Source organism: Herpailurus yagouaroundi, unplaced genomic scaffold (assembly GCF_014898765.1).
Source record: "Herpailurus yagouaroundi ecotype Mexico unplaced genomic scaffold, PumYag 186, whole genome shotgun sequence".
NCBI lineage: Eukaryota > Metazoa > Chordata > Mammalia > Carnivora > Felidae > Herpailurus > Herpailurus yagouaroundi.
In genome coordinates this window covers 31,736,034-31,754,250 of record NW_024412417.1, presented here as the reverse complement: position 1 = coordinate 31,754,250, position 18,217 = coordinate 31,736,034, and the positions used below count along the sequence as shown (strand labels likewise).

At 44.2% G+C, this 18,217-nt stretch overlaps 2 long non-coding RNA genes across 2 annotated transcripts; both read left to right on the top strand.

Annotated features, from left to right (window-relative positions):
* Positions 1–398: 398 nt before the first annotated feature.
* LOC121042924 (uncharacterized) lies at positions 399–8,620 on the top strand. Its single transcript, XR_005796535.1, has 6 exons — positions 399–630; positions 994–1,059; positions 5,944–6,106; positions 6,314–6,366; positions 6,449–6,514; positions 7,240–8,620. It is a non-coding gene; the product is annotated as an uncharacterized LOC121042924 (long non-coding RNA).
* Positions 8,621–12,528: 3,908 nt separating this feature from the next.
* LOC121042923 (uncharacterized) lies at positions 12,529–17,424 on the top strand. Its single transcript, XR_005796534.1, has 2 exons — positions 12,529–12,855; positions 14,507–17,424. It is a non-coding gene; the product is annotated as an uncharacterized LOC121042923 (long non-coding RNA).
* The last annotated feature ends 793 nt before the right edge of the window (positions 17,425–18,217 follow it).

The window sequence follows — 18,217 nt, the reverse complement described above, 5'->3', positions numbered from 1 at the left end:
TAAACATGAGAATCTAAGAATACTGTTTTATATTTCTTCCCCCAAGGGTGTGCCCGAAGAATACAGGGGGAAAAAAGGACCCCCCTGCCAAATTTAATAATTTTATATTGCTTACCCTTGACTCTTCCAAGTCATTTCGCTCCCCGAGCCCCAAAGTAAGTGCAGCTCTCAGTTTGTTTCCTCGGAAATTATGGAAGCCTTAAGGAAACTGTTCCCATTTTGAGACTGCATCTCCTCTTGATGGTCCATCACTTAGGAGCATTTTCTATAAGTCAAGTTTCCTGTGCCCCTACCTTGTTACCATCTGCTTCTGGCTGGTGAGAGATTAACAGGGTGGGAAGGGGCAGGGTGGAGCCAAGCAGGGTAGTCCTCTGGACTGTCCACCAAGTCCCCCTGTCTACAGGTCACTTCTATGTCATGGACACTGTGGAGGTTTCTGATGTGCTGCTGTCTGCAAATTGTTCAAAGTTTAACATGGACTGAACTTTCACTACCTAAACAAACAGCAGGGAATAAACCAAGGGTGACTTTGCATTAAGTGCTATGATTTCAATTTGCTCTACGCGTAGGTGGAGTAGATGGACCCTTATCTGATATGATTCAGGAGCTTTGGAATCCATGATGATAAAGGTAATGTTTATGGAGTGCTTTGTCCGCCATATGCCAATTGCTACTTAATCTTTCCAACAACTCTATCGGGCAGCAATTCTTACAATGTTTTGTTTCAGTTCTCTTTAAACTCTTACAATTATTGAGGACCCCAAATAGCTTTTGCCCGTGTGAGCTGTATACCTATTGACGTTTACCGTATTAGAAATTCAATTGAAAAAAATGAAAACAGGGATTTACAGACACACTTTCCATTAGCCGTCAGAGCAATGACAACCATGACAGGTCATAGAGCCTTGGGAAAACTGTATATGTGTGAGAGGATGAGAGTGAAAAGGGAAAGTAATATTTTTGCCCTATTATGAAAATGATTTTTGACTTTAGGGACCCCTGAAAGAGCCTTGGGGGCCTCCAGGGTCCTTGGATCACCTTTTGAGAACCACTGTTAAGGTAAGTTACATTATCATGCCCATTTTACAGAGGAGGAAGTCGAGGCTCAGAACTGAGTTCATTAGAGGCCTGAGCCAGAGTTCTTGATTGCATGATTCTACCTTTTGGTAACAATCTGAATTCCTCTCCCCCATCCCCCAGCCTAGAACAGCATCTAGTGTTTCCCAAGACTACTTTCATTAACAGCAATCACATATTGAGGCTCTACTAGGGGCCAGCCCTTCCTATATGCATTATCTTGTCAAATCCTTAGAACCACCTACCCTGCGTGTATTGTCTCCCTCATCTTACAAATGGCAAAACTGCTGTTCAGAGAGGTTAAGACGCTTCTCCGAAGTCACCCAGCCAATTTGAATTTGGATTCAAATCTTTGTCTAGTGGCTTCAAAACCGAGGAAGGACAAGAGTCCATCATGGTGTTTTATAGATGCCCAGTGGGGAGAAAACAGCTTCTGTTCTTAATTGGGTGAGAACCAGGCCCGGCTGAGAAGTCTCGCAAATTTAGAAATTGCAGGAGGAAAAGAAACCAAAAACATAGCATTATCCCTGAGGAGCCCCTAATCAAATGACAACAAATCCACACTGGTTTATAAACACAAAGGAAAGGTGGCAGAGCAGAAAGATTTGGAATTAAGATGTGAATTGCAGGATCGCCCCTTCCAGCTGTCTGATCCCTAGGTAAGTATGTTTTAAATGAATGAAAAAAGAAAGCACAAAATACAGAGAAGTCAGCAAGAAGAAGAAAGTAATTATCAGCAGTCCAAACAGGTACTGGTTATAATTTTGGTATATATCCTTGCACATGTTACATTTATTTAATTTTTCCATTATAAGATTCAGAAGTGAAAAGTATTAAATATCAATTTACCAACTGTAGCACAGAACAGCCACTACGGACACAACTTCTAAAGAAGCGAGATAGAGGTGACCTTTTGGAATATTCAGATTGCTTTGCCAAATACCTGCAAGTGGAGGAAAAAAGGAAGCAAGCTAGACAGATGCGGTTTCCTCACATGTCTGCAACCCCTCACTCCGTGGTTTGATACAAAATGTCTTGTGCTTTGAGATGGAATCCCATATCCTTGGTAGGATCAAAGCTGGGACTTGACGTTTTCAAGTTTATAGCAGGAGCTTGACTTAGCAGAAATCTGAACCTGCCCGGAGTGTAGAACAGAGAGTTTACAAAGTCGGGAGAACTCAGAGCTTGCTAGTTCTCCAACTTCACAGTCTGGCTTGGTCCTTGCAGCATTCCTGTATGGTATGCACGGTGGATGCTACCATCTATGTCTTACAGAGAAGGTCGCTGAAGCTACTAAGGTTGCAATGATGGTATACAGTGTGTAGTAGTTTTCAAGTTCTCAGACTAGATTCAGAACCACGATTTGATACCAGGTCTTCTAACTGCAAGGCTAATGCTATTTCTGTGCCCCTTTTCATCATTTGCTATTGTATCAAAAGGGGACCAAAGTATGGCCCTATCAGACTCTCTTTTGCAATATCCTGGAAGAGAATTATCACCTGGCAAGGTCTTTGTTATCATATGCTATTTTATATGTGCTTATTCATTTGCTTGTTGTCTCTCCACTATAACGTAAGGTTTCTGTAAGCAGGTACTTTGTTTCATTCACTATCATATTCCAGTGCTTAAAAGCCTGCCTGGGGCATTGTACATAGGTGCACAATAAGTGATTGTGAAATAAATGAATGAATGAAGTGGTGTTCTTGTCAGGGCTCATCCAGTAATAGGGAGCCAATTCTGTTCAAGACTGTACACATTTTCTGGGGCACTTGGGTGGCTCAGTCAGTTAAGTGTCTGACTCTTGATCTCAGCCAGGGTCATGATCTCACCGCTCGTGAGTTTGAGCCCTGCATCGGGCTCTGCACTGACGGTGCTGAACCTTCTTGGGATTTTCTCTCTCCCTCTCTCTCTGCTCCTCCCTTGCTCTCTCTCTCTCTCTCTCTCTCTCTCGCAAAATAAATAAACAAACTTTAAAAAAGAGAGAGACTGTATACATTTTCTGTTTACCGAGAATGATCTTTGCTAAGCACTTCATTTCCTGTGGTCCAGGCTTCTATTTCTATGGGGTGCCTGGGCTTTGAGTCTGATGGGGAAGAACATCACTGGTCCCTCCTCCTTTGGATTCTCAGCCTGCAAAGCATTAGCTCGGCATCGGCCTTAGGGATCTGTTTCTTCAACCAGCTCATTTCACAGGCGGGAAAACTGAGGCTCTCAGTTGGTGACAGTGCCACAACCAGAACGTGGGTCTCCTAACTTCTGGCTTATATTGATCCCCATGCAGATTTGCTCATAAGCAACAAAGCCCCAAGCTTGCCCCTGAGAAACAGAACTGTGTCTTCTGTCAGTATGCAACGGAGCTAAAAAAGATGTGCATAGCCAAGTATGGGGGGGGGGGGGGGGGAAACACCTGTTGCAAAGATGTGGTAGGAGGCAGATGGCAAGACACAGTCACATGGGCCCAAGACTCGGTCTTTGAAGTGGGGATCATAATGCCTGCTGGCTTACCTTCATAACATTTTTGTGAGCTTCCAATGAGACAATGTGTGTGAATGTTCCTATTTATTCTTTATAATGAGCTTATATGTGCATCCTGATGCATACATTGTCAAGTTAGTTATTTGGCTATAGCATAGAGGCTCTGGGGTTTGAATTCCAGCCCCCGGTGTTCATTTAACTTCTCTAAATGTTAGTATCCTTATCTGTGAATACTAAATGGGGATGATGATTATACCTGACTCCCAGGGAGGTTGAGATAATTCATGTAAAGTATTGAGCTTTAGTGCTTGACCCATGGCGAGTGCTCAGTAAATGTTACCTATTATTATCATTTCTCATGTGAAAATAATACATATTAATCATTGAAAATGTCAAAAATTCACATAAATAAAATATTTGTTGCAAGAATGCATAGCGAAAATAAATACATTAGAGAAATGGATAGATAGCACTCAATTTTACAACTGCGAAAAAAGCACAATGAACATTTTGCTATATATGTATGCCTACATTAAATTAAAAAATTGTCTACTTTGTTTCACACACTGTTTTTAGGACCTGGGATACACAGCTTATATTGGATCCAGATGATAAGTAAATAGGTAATACAACAGGTAGTGATAAATTCCATGAACATGAATAAAGCTTGGTAAAAGGATAGAAAGAAATAGCCTCTTTGTCGAGCTGATATTTGGATGAGTGATGAAGGGAATCTGGTGGGAGAGAAATACAAACATATTTTAAGTGTCCCTGTGTATAGTGAACCCTCTATAGTGAAGGTGGCCCTTATATAAGGACTATTTTTTCTTGTTGTTAAGAATTTTTTTAAGTTTATTTATTTTGAGAAAGAGAGAGAGAGTGCACGTGCAGGGGAGGGGCAGAGAGAGAGAGAGGGAGAGAGAGAATCCCAAGCAGGCTCTGCACTATCAGTTCAGAGCTGACCTGAGGCTTGATCTCACGAACCGTGAGATCATTACCGGAGCTGAAATCAAGAGTCAGACGCTTAACCAACTGAGCCACCCAGCCACCCGTTGTCATTAAGAATTTAAATACCTTTTTGGGGCGCCTGGGTGGCGCAGTCGGTTAAGCGTCCGACTTCAGCCAGGTCACGATCTCGCGGTCCGTGAGTTCGAGCCCCGCGTCAGGCTCTGGGCTGATGGCTCGGAGCCTGGAGCCTGTTTCCGATTCTGTGTCTCCCTCTCTCTCTGCCCCTCCCCCGTTCATGCTCTGTCTCTCTCTGTCCCCAAAATAAATAAACGTTGAAAAAAAAATTAAAAAAAAAAGAATTTAAATACTTTTTTTATATGCTACATTTAATGGGATCATAATACTGTTGTTCACTGCAAGGTTGAATGACAAAAACAGCATTGACTAGTCAGGACAGGCTAAAATATGCTGCAGTAACTAATAACCCCCTGAGCTCCGTAACTTAAAACCGCTGTATTTCTTGCTTTTGCTACTTGTCCGTGAAGGGTTAGCAAGGAGACTCTGACCATCACAGTCACTCAGGGACTCCAGCTAACAAAGCAGTCAACACATGCATCAGACTTTGCCAATCATTCTAGAAGAGGAAAACGATCTTGTACAATTAAACGTTCAGCCAGGAAGTAATATATCACTTTTACTTATTACTTACTGGTTGAAACTAGTCACAAAGTTACCCACATGGAGACATAGAAGTGTTATGTGCCAGGAGATGGGGGGGGATCTAGAAATATTTGTACTAAAATCATAGCACTAATGACTACAAACAATAACGGCAATTCACATTTAGTGATCATTCACTATGTGTTGAATCTTTTCCATGTCTCATCACAACAAACCCATATTTTATCTCCTACAGTTAGAGAAACTGAGACTTACAGAGGGTAGTTAAGTCGTCCAAATTTTAAGTGGTGAATTTGGGCTTTAAGCTTAACTCTGTCTGCTTCCAGGGTATAGACTCTCAAAACACTGTCCTCAAACCCCATTGAATTTAACTGGTCCAGTACTGTTGAATATTAGGTAATTTCATCCCCCCCCCACCCCCTCGCCAATGGACAACATTGTGTTGAGTCATCCATGATTACTTCCTTAAGGTAAATCCCTAGATAGATATTTGCTGGGTTCAAATATACACATAATTTTAGACTGACAACCTTTGCAAAAGGTGAGAGCTTTAGGAGGTGTGGTACAGTCTTCTAAGTTGGCTTCCATCAATCCTTTCCCTCCCTGTATGAAAACTACTTCACCATTAAGATGTGGAGTTTATGTCCCCTTCCCTTGACTCTGGACTAGTCCTGTGATTGCTTGGAATGAATGGAAATGATATTCTGGGACATCTGAGCCCAGGCCTTAAGAGACTGGTAGTTTCTGTTTCCTTCCTCTTAGAATCCTGCCATCATTCTGTGAGAAGCCCAAACTTCATGGAGAGGCCACATGGAAGAAAACCAGGGTTCAGGGGACAACAGCTCCAGCTGATTGCTGGCTAACACCCAGTCAGACTACAGCCACATGAGTCATCTTGGATGCTGTAGACAAATTGGCCTTCCAGGTGACAACACCCCTGGCTGATGTCACACAGAGCGAAAGAACTACTCAGTGTAACCCAGTCAGCCCACAGAATTGTGAGAGATGATAGCAAAATGGTAGACATTCAGCATTACTAAGTTTTGGGGTGGTTAATTACACGGCATTAGATAACTAAAATGGGAAGTATTTTCTACATATCTTCATTTGCACATATATCTGAATATTCCAGATCCACTTCCAACTGATCTCTGCAGGAAGAAGCATTCTGAGATCATAGAGAAGGTCAGGACAAGACACTGGGTGCTTGCGCTGGCCAACCTGAGTCAAAACCTTTTCCTAATATGAATTGTTTCTCTCAAAACAGCTGGATTCAGCCTAAAAACTGCCCCTGCCCACAGGTCCCAGATACTAAGCAGATGAATGCCTTCAGGTAATTTTTACCAAACGCAGATACTCAGTAAGTGCTGGAGTCAAGTCCTTTTTGGTGTTGCCCCAAACTGAGGTTTCCTTCTTCAGAGATGCACACCAGGAGATCCAAGTGCCTACCATGTATGAGGCACCTAGAAGAGTCTTTTTGTTTTATCTAATTGTTACCACCTTCTGAGAGGGTGCATCATCTCCTCAAGGAGGAAACTGAGGCACAAAGAGGTTTATGATTCATTCACGGGTCGTCCAGCTAATAAGTTAGAAGTGGGACTTGTACCCAAGTTAGACTGACCGCAAATCCTGCCTGCTCCCTCTTACACCTGTGTCCCAAATTAACTCATTCATAAACCACCTTCACAATTTTTGCCCCAGCAGCATACGTACATCTGCAGTATTATTTATATAACATTTTAAATTTATATTGGATCACATTTGAAATGTAAACATACTTATGTGATAATGATGATAATAATAATAATAATAATAAAGCTTTTTATCCCAGTGGAAAAAAATCCCATACTGATTGTAGCAAATGAAAGGAACAGTAAAAGTAATCTATGGGGAGACACAGTGCTATTAATCTAGCTAGATACTGGTATTTGCAGAAGGTAGAACCCGAGGATAAAGGTGTTAGGTGTTAAAGACTGACTCCCTGCAAAGCGAGAAGTTCTTTTGGGGCTAATTAAAAGGATGGAAAGAGAATGGGAAAGCAGTAGTTCTCTCTCTCAGTCAGAGCCATTTACTGCTGTGTCCGTGCATCATCTGAAACCATCCCATGCACCACACGTGTTACCAGCACTGCACGTCTCATACCCCGCTGACACCTGTCTGCCTCTCATGGATCCATCAGTTAGTATCGTTCCCTCTGAGAGCATAAGGTTAGTTTGAGGAACTCGAAATGTGGTAGACGCCAACTAACTCATTTTCTTGGCTCCCGTATCTGCCCTCATTATCGCTGCTGTCACCGAAAACACGGAGCTTGCTAGGTCTTTTCCCCACTTACAATCTGGCCGTTGCTTCCCATTTCTCTAGGATGGCACGGGTCATCTTGCCAGTCTAGCTTTCCAGCCCAGTCTTCTTTCTCCCTTCTTCTAACCTTGTCCTCTTAAGACTCAGCATCGCTGGGTTCCTGGTCACTGCCTAAATTTGCTAGTCTTTTCCATCCTTGTACATGGAACACCCTCTACCTGGAATGCCTTCACGCTTCCTATGCTGCAAGACTCAAATCAAACGTCATTTCCTTTGGGGAGCCTTCTACTCCTCCCAGGAGAGTGAAACCTGCCTCTTCTGAAGTCCTACAGAATATCGCATTTTCCTTGAATTAGAATTGCTGCCTTGCAATCCAGTCCCTTCTTTGTATTTACCATGGCCACTTGGCTGTGAGTCCCCCAGGGATGGGTAATTTGCCAGGCATCCCTGTCCTCGTACCTTACCTAACATGGAGTTTGTGGTAGGTAGAACTCTGAGATGGCCCCAGGATCCCTCGCCCCTGGTTATTCCAACCCTAAGCTAGGCACTACTGTGAAAAGGTATTGCAAATGTAACTAAATCCTCAGATCAGTTGACCTTAAAATCCGGAGATTATGAAGATTATCTGGATAGGCCTGATCTAATCATGTGAGCCCTTTAAAAACAGACAGATTTTTTCTGGCTGGTTGAAGAAGACGTCGGAGACATTCAAAGCAGGAGAGGGATTTCGCACAGGGGAAGTTCTCCGTGGCTGCAATGGAGGGTCCCATGTCGCAAGGACCTTGGAGCCACCTCTAGGAGCTGAGCGCAGGCCCTGGCTGATAGTTAACAAGACAATGGGGACCTTAGTCCTACAGCCACAAGGAAATGAATTCTGCCAAGAGCCACGGAGCTCAGAAGAGCACCCTGGGACCCAGACCAGGCCTGAAGCTCTGGCTGACACCTCTTTTTTGCCCAGTGAGACCCCGAGCAGAAAAGTCAGTGGTTCCATGTCTAGACTCCTGCCCTACATGTTGTGCGGTGATGAATTTGTGCTGTTCTACACTGCTCAGTGTCTGGTAATTCCTCACACGCCAACAGAAGACTGATAAAGGATGGATGCTGAGTAAATGCTGAATGAATAAATGCATGGGAACATGTACTTTTCGTGGTCACAGAGGACAGTGGAGGGGATGCCTCTCCCCACTCCTAGTTCCCCTGAGGAGGGAGGGGTTGTCGGTAAAACCTCCTGCCTTCTGCTTCTGCCTTTCAGTCTCTGGGAGAGTTTGGCCCAGCTTCACACTTCCTCCCCTGAGAGCACGGGTCTCCTTTGTTCTGGTCTTAGCACGGGTGGGGGCACTCCTCACAACACTCCCTTCCTCTTTGTGGGTATGTCAGCCTCATTCTGGGTGCTGGAGACGCAGCCCACACAACCAGCAGACTACGGTAGTCTGCTCCGGCTGTCATACCTGAGCACCACAGATGGGGGTGGAGGGCTTAAAAAACAAACATTCATTTCTCCCAGTTCTGCAGACTAGGAGCCCAAGACCAAGGTGCCAGCAAGGTGGATTTCATTCTGAGGCTGCTTTCTTTCTTTCTTTTTCTTTCTTTCTCTCCTTCGCTCTAAGTTTTTTTAATGTTCATTTTTGAGAGAGAGAGAGAGAGAGAGAGAGAGAGAGAGAGACAGAGCACGAGCAGGGGAGGGGCAGAGAGACAGGGAGTCACAGAATCTGAAGCAGACTCCAGGCTCTGAGCTGTCAGCACAGATCCTGACATGGGGCTCGAAGTCACGACCTGAGCCCAAGTCGGACGCATAACGGACTGAGCCACCCAGGCATCCCTCTAAGGCATGTTTCTTTGGCTTGTGGATAGTTGCTATCTCATCGTGTGCTCACATGACTTGTTTGTGCGCGCACGTTGGGGTGGGCCTACCCCCATCACAAGAGTCTTTATGAGAGAGCAGCAAAGGGTTGGAGCCAGAGGAGATGTGACGATGGATGAGTAAGGTCGGAGTCTTTTAGCTACGAGCCAGGGAACGCAGGCAGCCTGTGGAAAGAGGAGGAGGCAAGAAAATGGATTCCCCCCTGGAGCCTCCACAAAGGAATGTAGACCTGCGGACCCCTTGCTTTCAGCCTTCTGACCTCCTGATCTCCACATCTGTAACAATACATTTGTGCTGTTCTAAGCTACTAAATTTGTGGTAGTTTCTCACAGCGGCAGTAGGAAACGGATACAGGTGGTTTAGAAGGGGTTGTTGGGTGCGAGTAGCCTTACAGGTGGAGCCCGGGGGGTGTGGATCTGTGCAGAGGGATGATGGATGACAGATCCCCAGAAGATGGCAGTCTGCACAGGAGATGCTGAAGGTAGGAAGGTGCTCCTCCCCTACCCTGCGCTCACCCCACATTGATATCAGACTTTTTGTAAGTTTCCCAAAACTTGGGCCATCTCCCCAGGGAAAGTAGGAAGGGGCAGGAGCTGAATTGCCTGAGATTATTTCTACCACGTTGGCTGAACGGGAGCTCAAAATACAAATGAAATTGCATTAGAGAAATTAAAGAAACTTGTGAGTTGAGATTTCTGATTTATAACTGACATTTTCCAGCGTAGTGGGTATGTCTATCTCGTGGTCACCTGGACATACAGACACCAGGACCTGCATTTGTGTGTGGTCTTTTAAGAATTGATTGAAGGTGAGAACATTAGACTATTAGGTGGTTTTTAAAAATTAAAACTTTTTATTTTGAAATAGGCTAAGATTCCCAAGAAGGTGCAAAGATAGTATAGGAAGATCTCATGGAATCTTCCCCCAGCTTCCCCCAACGATCCTAGTACATTTTCCAAAAGGAAGCAGTTGATGTTGGTACAGTGTTAGTATAGGCATTATTTGGATTTCACTAGGTTTTTCTTATGCACTCTTAACATTTTTTTTTTGTTTTATGAAATTTGAAGTTTATTTTTTTATATTGTAGTTATTTCTTTAAGATTTTGTATTTTGAGATAATTATAGATTCGTAAGCAGAGGGTCCCCCATTTGCCCTTTTACATCTATACCCACTTCTCTTCCTTGGCAACCATCACTCTACTCACCATTGCTATAATTTTGTCATTTCAGGAATCTTATCTCAATGGAAGCATACTGTATGTGACCTTTTAGGACTGGGGTTTTTTCTGCTCAGAATAATTCTCTGGAGATTCAAACGGGTTGTTGCATGTACTAATAATTTGGTTTTATTCTTTTCTTTTTTCTTTTTTAAAATTTACATCCAAATTAGCATATAGTGCAACAATGATTTCAGGAGTAGATTCCTTAATGCCCCTTCCCCATTTCGCCCACCCCCCCTCCCACAACCCCTCCAGTAACCCTCAGTTTGCTCTTCACATTTATGAGTCTCTTCTCTTTTGTCCCCCTCCCTGTTTTTATATTATTTTTGTTTCCCTTCCCTTATGCTCATCTGTTTTGTCTCTTAAAGTCCTTATATGAGTGAAGTCATATGATTTTTGTCTTTCTCTGACTAATTTCACTTATTATAATACCCTCCAGTTCCATCCACGTAGTTGCAAATGGCAAGATTTCATTCTTTTTTGATTGCCGAGTAATACTCCAGAGTATATATATATACCACATTTTCTTTATCCATTCATCCATCGATGGACATTTGGGCTCTTTCCATACTTTGGCTATTGTGGATAGTGGTGCCATAGACATGGGGGTGCATGTGTCCCTTCGAAACAGCACACCTGTATCCCGTGGATAAATGCCTAGTAGTGCAATTGCTGGGTCGTAGGGTAGTTCTATTTTTAGTTTTTTGAGGGACCTCCATACTGTTTTCCAGAGTGGCTGCACCAGCTTGCATTCCCAGGTTTTATTCTTGAGTAGGATTCTTTGATATGAATGCGTTTCAGTTTATTTAACCATTTACATGTTGAAGGACATCTGGGTCTTTTCTAGTTTCTGGCTATTACGAATAAAGATGCTATAAACATTTGTATACAGGTTTTGGTATAAACCTAAGACTTCATTCATCTGGGATAAATGCCCAGGAGTGAGATTGGTGGGTCATATGATCAGTGCACTTTTAGTTTAGCTTTTTTTTTTTCAACGTTTTTTTTTTTTTGGGACAGAGAGAGACAGAGCATGAACGGGGGAGGGGCAGAGAGAGAGAGGGAGACACAGAATCGGAAACAGGCTCCAGGCTCTGAGCCATCAGCCCAGAGCCCGACGCGGGGCTCAAACTCATGAACCGCGAGATCGTGACCTGGCTGAAGTCGGACACTTAACCGACTGCGCCACCCAGGCGCCCCTAGTTTAGCTTTTTAAAGAATATTTTATTTATTTATTTTAATGTTTATTTATTTTTGAGAGGTGGGGGAGGGGCAGAGAGAGAGGGAGACACAGAATCCAAACCAGGCTCCAGGCTCCGAGCTGTCAGCACGCTTGAGGCAGGGCTTGAACTCAAAGAACCACGAGATCATGACCTGAACTGAAGTCGAATGCTTAACCCACTGAGCCACCCAGGCGCCCCAGTGCACTTTTGGTTTTGTAAGAAACTGCCAAACTGGTTTCTTGAGTGGCTATATCATGTTATAATTCGACCAGCAATGTATGAGTGACCCAGCGTTTCTGCATATTCACCCACATTTGGTGTTGCAAACATTTTTTATTTTAGCATTTCTAATAGGCGTATAGTGGTATCTCATTGTGGCTTTAATCTGCATTTCCCTAATGGCTAATGATACTGAACATCTTTTGATGCACTTACTTGCCATCTGTGAATGTCAAATTCATTTCACTTCGGTGAAATGTCTCATTGTGTCTCTTGCCCGTTTCCTAATTGGATTGTATGTTTTTACACTGTTGAGTTTTGAGAAGTCTTTATATACCCTCAATAGCACTCCTTTGTTGGGTATATGGTTTGCAAATATTTTCTCCCACTCTCTAGCTTGTTTTTTTATACTTTGACATGGTCTTTCACAGAGCAAAAATTTTAATTTTGATGAAGTTCTATATTTAAAATTTTTTTTTTTTTTAGTTTTCTAGTATTTGGAAATTTTTCTGTTATCTCACTGTAATTGATTTCTAGTTTTTGTGGTTGGAATCTTCTGCCTCCCCTTCCCTGTGACAGGGTGATGCTGGTTTTAATTGAGGTATAGTTGACACACAATGTTACGTTCATTTCAAGGTACAGCACAGTGATTGGATGACTCTATACCTTTTGGTATGCTCACCACATTGACACAGTTACTTTTTAATGAAAGAGTAGGGTTCATCTCCTTTGGAGCTCTTGTGAAGAGAACTTCCCCACACCCCTCATGATAATTGCAGAGCTCCAGGGATTCAGCACAACTGGGGATAAAGCAGCCCGCCCTTCTCTGACCTGCTCCTGGGCTGTGACTTTGGTAAGTGTCAGGATGGGTGACTGCCCCCACAGCAGGCCAGACTTCCCGCCAACAGCTGGATGACTCCCGGGAGGGCTGGGCAGGCGCGTCCCATCTGGGGGTCCAAGCATAAGACTCTAAATTCACTGCTGCATCTTCAAACACTTGGAATTGTGTCTGGATCTGGCATATAGACTTTCTTTTTTTTTTTTTTTTTCCAACGTTTATTTATTTTTGGGACAGAGAGAGACAGAGCATGGACGGGGGAGGGGCAGAGAGAGAGGGAGACACAGAATCGGAAACAGGCTCCAGGCTCTGAGCCATCAGCCCAGAGCCCGACGCGGGGCTCGAACTCACGGACCTCGAGATCGTGACCTGGCTGAAGTCGGACGCTTAACCGACTGCGCCACCCAGGCGCCCCTGGCATATAGACTTTCAATAAATGTTTGTTGAATGAATAACTCCACAGTTGTATTAATTGAACTCTAAATTTTATGAGGCGGGGACCGTTTCTGTCATATTGGATCTCCAAGACTTACTGCAGTACCGGGCACATAGTATGTGATCAGTAAATATCTAATGAACTGAGCTCCTTCTGGGATACTTCTGAATTCCTTGCTGTGGCCTTGGAGTTAGGAGCAGTGTTCAGAGTCAGGCAGTCCTGTGTGTAAATACTGACGCAGACGTTTTCTCTCTGATGTTCATGTGGTAAGGACAACTTTGACGCTCTGTTTCCTTTGTGCACAATAGGGCTAACAATATCCACCAATTCACTTCAACCCACAGGTTGTTGAGAGGGTTAGATTGAAGGCACATTGCACTTAATAAATGGCAGTTAGAATTATTATTCTTGGTGGTGGTATGTCTAATTTCTGTTTCTTATGCAGATAATCATACCCATACCACTCAGTTGGGTTTTAAGTGGTGATAGGTCAGGAAGAGCTGGACAGGGCCTGAGCTATGTATCCAGGCAGTGGTCCTTTGTCTAGAGCCCATAGGATGGTGACGTGGGTGCTTTGAGAGTTACCTGCAGGTTGTAAAAAAGCCCATTGGAAATCCTAATCCATCCCTGATAAGACTGAATTGTGTGTGTGTGTGTGTGTGTGTGTGTGTGTGTGTGTGTGCATGTGCGCCTGCTCACTCACTCATGTGCATATTGGGGAGGGGGGAGGGTTGGCATTACATGCTGATAAGCAAGGATCAATGGCCACATATGACTTCAAGAAAACACTGAGGTGGTCATTACATAATAAATGCTATCTGGTAGACAAAATATTTTAATCCCTGGGAGTTGTGAGGGGAAGTAACAAAAGGGGCCTAAATGTTACTCCTAAATGACCCATAGTCTTCTCCTTTCCCTGACAGCTGGAAAAGAGAGGTAATGAGGCATACTGGTTAAGTATGGGAGCTCTTGACCCAGATGTCTGGGAATGGAATCCTGACCCCTCCACTTACTAGTTTTGCTGCCTTGGGCAAGTTCCCCTTGTGTTTCTTTGTCCTCATCTGTGAAATGGAGATAATGGTGGTAGTGACAATGTAATTAATGGTACTCATGAGGATTAAATGAAATGAGTCACGTGAAGAGCTTGCAGCCACACTGGGGCATGGTGGGTGCCTAATACGTGGTACCTACCATTACTGGATAATCCCAGTTGTTTTACCTTTTTCACAGCTGTTACCCAGCCAACGTTCTGGCTTGTCTCTCAACACCACTGTGTTCTCCTGCCTCAAGCTGGTTGTGGGCACAGACGTGAACCCAGCACTTGCTTGGGGTCTGCCGTGACAGTGTAAAAGGAGGATGACTTCAGCCCCAGGAATACTTCCTGATGACCACTGGCTTCTATTTATACAGCCCAATGCCGGGCTTGCCCAGAGGATGCCCACATTACATATCTGTGATGCCATCAGCTTGTCGGTCAGCCGGAATCTGGAATCATCCTCTGCTGTTCTCAAGTGCCCTCTAATTACAACATGTCGGAGCTGATAACCAAACCTCAAAAGCTTCTCAAGTCTTACAGATAGATGTAGTCACAACCGTGTCCAATGTCGCAAATACGGTAAAGCCCGATACTTGTGAGCCCTTGCTAGTTTCCAAAAATTGTCTACAGACTCTCTCTGTCTCTCCCTTTTCTCTGTTATCTCTTGCTCAGACTCTACAAGGGCCTCCTAACCAGGCTTGCTCTTTGTATCTTTGGGCATCTCTTATCTATTCTCTAGAGCAGGGGTTGGCAAATTTTTTCCATAGGGGGCCAGATAGCAAATACCTTAGGCTTTGCAGGCCACAAGTCTCTGTTTCAACTCCTGAATTATCCTATTACAGCATAGTAACAGCCTTAGATGATACGTAAATGAATGTGAGTGGCTTTGTCTCCATAAAACTTTATTTATGGCTGCTGAAATGTAAATTTCATAAGATTTTCACGCATCAGGAAATATTCTCCTTTTTCTTCTTCTTCTTCTTCTTCTTCTTTTTTTTTTTAAGCCAATGTTAAAATGTGAAAAGCATTTTTCGCTTCTGGACAGCACGAAAATAGGAGGCGGGCTGGATTTGGTCCAGGGGCCACTGTTTGCCCAGCGTCCCTCTAGAAGGATTTTTCAGAAATGCTCTACAACGGCTGTTATGGCGGCTGCTGCTGCGAAGCCATCTGCTGAGTGTGTACAAGGCACCAGGCGCCGAGCTAAGCGCTCCCCTGGGATGCACTTCAACCTCACACACAGTACCAGAGGCACTGTTTGCCTCCTTATTGAGAAGCATGGGGCTGCCCCAGGGCACCCAGCCAGAAAGAGAGAGAGCCAGAACTTGAAGCTGGTTGTCTGAGCCTACACCCTTCCCTGCCATGCCACACTGCCTTGGGTAGGACCGCAGTGGTTTCCCGCTGCACCTGGAACATACCCGTGGCCCTTGCCATGGTTTCTGGAAGCTCAGGATGTTTTCATTCCCCCATGCCTCCAGCCCTTCCCCCAGAGCTCGCTGCTCCCAGCCATTTTGATTGTCTTTTGGTTCCTTGCACTCTCCAAGTTTATTTATGGCTCAGACCTCTCACCTGCAATGCCCCTCCCTCCTCTGTTGGCTAAGCAGATGCCTGTGGGTCTGAGCTTAAGTGTCCCTGTCTCAGAAAGGCCTTCTGTAACCCCAGCGGGATTCTGTCTCGCAGAGCCGCTGCAGTATTTATGACAACAGGCGACTGCACAAGTCTGTATTGATTTCATGGCCTTCCCCCCCCCACTAGACTGTAACCCCATGATGCAGGAGGGGGGAAGCCAGCCTTGTTAATATACAGTATGAGCTCAGGGCCTGACTCAGAGTAGGTGCTCTACAAATATCTGGAGAGTGAATAATAACCAAATACACTTTGCCTCTTAATCTTTTTGATCATCCCTAGGAAGTAGTTATCACTTCCCCCCCTCCTCAGCCTTATAATTGAGGAAACCTGGATTCAGAAACATCAAGCAGCTTTTCCAAGGTGACAGAAACAATGATCAAATTCAAGGTCTCCGATGTCATGTCCAGTGACTTTATTGATGTGCTGTGAACCTTCCCTTATGGTTATTCATGTTTTTACAGATAAATTAATTTTGGCAAAGGTGCCTAAATTCAGAAGGTACATAATGGTACAGAGCAAAAAGTCCTTGTCCCACCTCTGCCTCCGAGCCACCTAGAGCCCTTTCTGAAAGCAACTGATGGCTCCAGTTTGTTACATACCCATTTACAGGCCATCTATGCATATACAGGAAAACATCTGCAGTTACCCTTCTTCCTCCCCATGGTTCACATAGTGGCAACATAACATACATGCTGTTATTACTTTCCTTCCTTAGCCTTGTGTTGTACATTCTCATCTCCTACGTATTCCTACAAATCACTTCCATATCCCTGCAGATAGAGCTTTACTCTTAAATTTATTTTAGGCAGCAGAGTAGCTCATCATATGCACATTCCCCAATTTATTCAACCATTCCCCGATGACAGACACTTGGGCTACTTCCAAATTTGTGCTGTTACAAACAAGGAATAACTTTGTAAATATGTCAATTCACACATGTGCAAGTATGTCTGAAGGATGAAATTCTAGAAGTGGAGCTGCTGAGATAAAGGGCATGCTACATTTATTTACTTATTTTTGAAGTCTGTCTTCTCAGAAAGCATGACGCATCATTTCCGAGACCGACACTGACCACGTCAATTGGACCATGGTAATGCCAGGTCAATGTCTAGAGAGAAGCTGGTAGAGGAGAGCTGCTTTCCTAGGGGGATCTGAGAGTCAGGCAAGTGCATTCGCCTCCCAGCCCCGACACTCTCCCTCCATCCTGGCTCTTCAATTAACTCGCGCTCCTCTGGATTCAGTCTTTGAAAGACAGGCAGCGTCATATGGAAGAATCAGCCTGGGATCCAAGATCGAACGTATGTCAAATAACGTACCCACTATGCAGTCTATGAGCTGTATGACCTAGGGAAAGTTACTTAGCCCTTTGAGCCTCAGTGTCCTCACCTACAAAATGGGGCTAATAATTCTACCCAACTCACAGGGTAGTTGTGAGGACTGGATAAACTAACCCATGCAGCATAGTAAACACAGTACACGCAAGCTATTTATGATTATTATGATCATTCACTTTGACGTCATAGAACCTCAAATGACAGATGTTGGCTAGACATAAAAGGGTTAAAGCAACGGTCTGGGAGTCTGTGGGTATGGGAGGGGGCAGGAAATGGCGCAAGGCAATTGTGGTCCCAGCAGACAAGGAGTCAGGCTCAGGCCATGCGGTGCCAGGGCCAAGGTGAGAGGGTGACATAACATCTCCAGAGATAACCTTTGTCTGTTTCCTTGCTTGGCTGGAGCCAACTTGGTTAATAGTTAAGGAGTGGCGCCTGAGTTGTGGTGAGTGTAGAAGGCCTCCCTGCATATTCGAGTCTAAACGTTGCCAAATTAAAAACATCCTCTCGAAGTGAAGGCCCTTAAGGTTGTCTCTGCTGGAACAGCTGTGCAGAGTGTGATCAGGAGGTGACGCCCTCCCTGCCTGGGAGAACCTCTTGACATCTACTGGGAATTTGATTATTCTTATTCTTATTCTTATTCTTATTCTTATTCTTATTCTTATTCTTATTTTCTTATTCTTATTCTTATTCTCTTATTCTTATTCTTATTCTCAAGTTGGTTAACATACCTTGTAGTCTTGGCTTCAGGAGTGGAACCCAATGATTTGTCTCTTACCTACAACACCCAGTGCTTATCCCAAAAAGTTCCCTCCTTAAGGCCCATCCCCCATTTATCCCACCGTCTACCCCCCCATCAACCTTCTGTTCGTTCTCTGTACTTAAGAGTCTCTTCTGGTTTGCCTCCCTCTCTGTTTTTATCTTATTTTTCCTTCCCTTCCCCTATGT